This window comes from Eucalyptus grandis, chromosome 6, assembly GCF_016545825.1.
Source record: "Eucalyptus grandis isolate ANBG69807.140 chromosome 6, ASM1654582v1, whole genome shotgun sequence".
Classification (NCBI taxonomy): Eukaryota; Viridiplantae; Streptophyta; class Magnoliopsida; order Myrtales; family Myrtaceae; genus Eucalyptus; species Eucalyptus grandis.
This window is the reverse complement of record NC_052617.1, coordinates 24,648,114-24,652,752: the sequence shown is the minus strand read 5'-3', so window position 1 is coordinate 24,652,752 and position 4,639 is coordinate 24,648,114. Positions and strand designations below refer to the sequence as shown.

The 4,639-nt window shown below is 43.0% G+C and overlaps 1 long non-coding RNA gene across 1 annotated transcript; it reads left to right on the top strand.

Annotated features, from left to right (window-relative positions):
• Positions 1-1,653: 1,653 nt before the first annotated feature.
• LOC120294233 lies at positions 1,654-4,426 on the top strand. The gene is made up of 2 exons (XR_005551732.1): positions 1,654-2,712; positions 4,203-4,426. It is a non-coding gene; the product is annotated as an uncharacterized LOC120294233 (long non-coding RNA).
• Positions 4,427-4,639: the final 213 nt, after the last annotated feature.

The window sequence follows — 4,639 nt, the reverse complement described above, 5'->3', positions numbered from 1 at the left end:
GGATGGTCGGCGCAAGAATGCAAGTGCTCAAGGGCGAAGGCAGCTTCCAAGGCAATCCTATGGCGATTCTTCCATGACCGCAAGACAATCGATCTCTTGTCATGAAGGTGGTGATAGAGAGTCCCATTTGAGATAAATTCATAGACCAACAATGGCAATTTCATCTCTAAACATATGCCCTAGCAACTTGACCAAATTCTTGTGATTCACCTGTGAAATAATGTTGATTTCGTGCAAGAATTCATCGTGAGTACTCAAAGATATGTCATTGATATTTTTTTAGGCTTCTTGATAGGGACAACTCTAGGCTTCTTGACCACGACTAGAATGCGGCCATCAATTTTGCCTTTGCAAATTGAAGCAAAACCACCCTCACCGACCTTTTGCTAGCATCATAATTGTTGGTGGCTTTAGCCAATTGATAGTGAAGATTTTCACTCTCTGGTGCTTCAAGATCTCTCCCCATTTTGCCTAAAATATCTCTCTTTAGCTCTACCCTGCATATGAACAAGACTAGGCCACTAACAACTATGCATAAGGTTGCCGCTACAATGACCGCCACACAAATTTGAGTAATGAATGGATTAGTCTCCCCAAAAATTTATTTACTTTATACATATTGAATTTGGACCTTGTGATATCCCAAATTTTCAACTATGTTTTCTACTGAATAAATTGGGCATTTCATTGATGCGCCTATAGGGCTATTCTCAGAGTTGATCACTCTCGAGATAACTAGATTATCTGGGGAAACCAATAAGGATTTTAAGGCAAATAGACTTGAGAATTCGACTAGGAATCGGCTTCTCGACTGTGTCTATCTTCAGAGACCATTGCGGCACAGTATAAAATCTATTTGAAATCAAATATAGGCCGGTTCAACGAGAGACACATTAATCGTGGGTGACACCACTAAATTGAAAATTTCTCATCGACTAGCACTAGGACCGATTTTCTTATTGTTTTGGTATCCTGTGTTTGTATTTGAATTCTCAAGATTTTCACGACAACCGAGAGTCACCAATGAGTTGAGTGGGTTCATAGTGGCTCGAAAAAAATCAACCATGGGTCATTTGCACTAAAATTTTCTGAAAATTACCCGATAGTCTAGGTTACACTAAAAATGCGTCAATAAAAAATTAACCGTGAATTCAAGCCCGATTTCAGAAATGAAGATTCTGTCATGTCACAATAAATTCTAGGAACGTCGACTCGTCTCGGAAGATTTTCAGAGACTCGAGATTTTTACGGAAAATGGATTCGGACATCGCGGAAAAATAGCGGAAATTGATTTAGCTCGTTTGAAGGAAATTTTGAACTGCAAGCCAAGTTTATTTGACGAGGAAAGCACTTGTAGAAATTCTATGGGCTTTGTCTTCATTCAAATTGGATGTCGATCTGGAAATTTGTCGAAGAAATTGGAGAGGAAAGTTAGTGAAATTCGGAGCTTCAAGGAGGGGGTGCAATATTTGGTTTTAAGTTGGATTATTTGTGGATATTAATCCAAGGAAGAATTATGGGGAAAATTGAGATATTTTTGTAGGCTCAAGGGAGACCAAACATTCAATTAAAGGGATAAGGGTAATGACTTTTTGTTCCTTTTCTTCGGCTTCAGCAGCAAGTCTCGCCGACCTCCCTTCTCCACCGCACGAACCCTGCCCCCACCGAAGACTATAGCTATTCTGCCCTTCTTCTTTCGTATTTTCTTCCTGGCAAAACCACCGAAATTCCTGCCTCAATTCCCTGCAAGCTGCCAGCCCGCCACTGCTCCACTTCTTTGTGTCTCCTCTCCTTTGCCGCACGAAGCCAGTCAACCGAAGCTGCTCCCTCTTGCCATTGTTGACCGCGATCTCCACGTGCGGTCGTCCACGACGCCACCGACCGCCTGCTCCACTTTCATCTCTCGCTGCCGCAGCCACACGTCCAGCAGCGACCGGACTTGCAACTTCACCAGTCAACCTCCCTCGCCGAAAGCCAGCCGCGTTGACACCCTTGCTGCCAGCAAGTTCGTGGACGCCAGCAGGCCGCCCCATCTCCACGCGTCTCCGCAGAAGCTCCCGACTCCCATCTCCACGGTTTTTTCCACTGCAGCCACGCCAGCTTCCCCCACCGAATTGATTCCTCCAGCTCGGTCAACCAGCGAAGCTGGTGTTGACCTTCGAAACTCCACCAAGTTTTCTCTCTATGCCTTCGTCTCCAGCAGCACGCGGCCACGAAGCAACCGAGCAGCTGCCAGCGCCACCGACCCTCTTCCATAGTTGCTGCTTCGGTTTACCCAACCAACTCCACGCCACCGATTGAGGCCAGCAACTTCAGCAATTTGGTCAGCCCATCATCACGGTCCGTCTTCTTCAAGCCAACGACGCCAGCTCTTTGACCAGCCCATCTCACAACTTGTTCGGCCTCTTCAGCCCAGCAAGCTTCAGCCCATCCAGCTCAGGTTTTGGCCCAGCACCTCCATCAAGCTCAGCCCAGTTCGTTATTTTCCCAAGCTCAGCAGCCCAAGCCCGCGAAGACAGGCCCAGTTCAGTTTAGTTCAGCCCATTATCAGCCTTAATCCAGTTCACTTGAAGCCCAGACTAAGCCCATTGAATTTCTGTGGGCTTGCAAGGCTTTTGGGCCCAGCCCAAGTATCCGCCGACGCCGCCGAAAATTTGGATTTCGGCCGCCGTCGCGTCGCCGTCGTGGTGTTAGGGTCTTCGCTATGCACAAGTGAGTTTTGCTCACTAATGCCTTCTTAGTTTTCTAATTATACTTAAAGGTTGATTAGTGTTAATTAAGTGTAAGTAGGTGGTTAGATTAGAATGGATTAGTGATTATTAGTTAATTGTATTGCATATTAATTAGATAGCTAGTGTACTTAACTAGAGAATTGCCTATAGTATTTATTGAATGCTTCTAGGGATTTTCCCGACCCTTATCGGGCTTCAATTAGGCATTTCGAGCCTAAATGGAATTTTTAGTAATTAAATATTAATTTTCGAAATTAATTATTTAATTATTTAATTTTCCGGAAATTCAACCGGAATGGCCGGTGACCGGGATTTTATGCTGATGATCGTGGTGCAGTTTGTTTATTTAATTGAGTTTTATGTTGTTGGAATTATTGTATTTATTTATTTAAATTTTGAAATTAATTATTTAATTATTTATTTTCCGGAAATTCAACCGAGATGGCCGGTGATCGGAATTTCGTGCTGATTGTCGTGGTGCAGTCCGTTTATTTATTTGAGCTCCGCATTGTGCTGAATGGAATTGATTGTGCAATTTGAGGAATTGTTCCTTAATTGGTTGAAATTGAGTGGAATTGAATAATTGATTGATAGATGGTCGAGTATGAGTATATAGCGTCAGTTATATGCTGATGGGCTATATAGAGGGAGAATGGTGAGAGCTAATTGAGAATTTTATTGGCTGAGACCAATCGGGTACGATATTTTTTGGACATACGTGGTTCGGTGATTGAAAGTATCACTGATGAAAACGGCGCTTTAAAGAACGCACGTGAATGACTTATAGACAAAACGTGGTTAAGTGATTAAGGAAATGTCACTGGTGAAAACGACGCTTAAAGAATCCACGATGTTATCTATTATCAATGTCACCTTGGCGAAAACAACGCCCTAGAAAGGACACGTGGTTCGGTGATCGAGGATATCACTTGTGAAAACGGCGCCTTAAAAAAACGCATGGTGTCGGTGATCGGTAATCATTGGCGAAAATGACGCCCTAGAAATGATACGTGATTCGGTGATTGGGATATCATTGGCGAAAACAGCGCTTTAAAGAATGCACGTGATTGGTGATGGTATGGCAGTTGGCAAAAAAGACGCCCGAGAGAGTACATGTGATTGATGTTTGGGAATGACCTAGAGTTGGTCCGACTGGCATGAAATCGACTAGGTCGATTTGATCATTGTTTTGATCTATGTTGTGAATTGATTGATTGAATGGAAATAACCGATGAAGGTTCGATTGACATGTAATCGACTAAGTCGATTTGATCGATGTTTCGATCTTTTGTGATTGTTTGGGTGCCTATTGAACTATACTAATTTGCAGGTTGGGACTGAGGCCAAGGTAAGTCATCTGACTTGTGTTGTGCATAGGCAGCCCTAAGGTGTATTGGTTTACTAATCGGGTTTTAGGGGGTAGAACTTGCTGAGACGTAATCTCATCCCGGTTGTGGGACAACAATTCAGGACCCTGATGAGGAGCCTGAGGAGAAAGAACCGAAGAGGAGTATCTGGAGGAGAACCCCGAGGATAATCCAGAGTAGGATCCTGATGAGAATTGAGACTCCACTCCTATCTGATGACTTTTGCTGTAGAACCTATTTGAATAGAAACTGACCTTTTTAACTTGGCTTGTATATGTATATGTATGACTGAGTTGTTATATATGTACATAATAGTGTTGGTTTTCAGGTTCAAGTTTCTAATCCTACTTTTATATCCCATTGCTTTATTGTCTGGGAATTTTTATAACTGCTTCCGCATGTGCTATTAAAAAGGAAAGGGTCGGCAATACGTAATTCTGGGATATCGCATTTTAAAATCGACCAAAGTTGAAGGATAGGCACGTGATGAGGATCGGGGCGTGACAGACCTTCTAGATTTAAGAACTAAAATTTAATCTT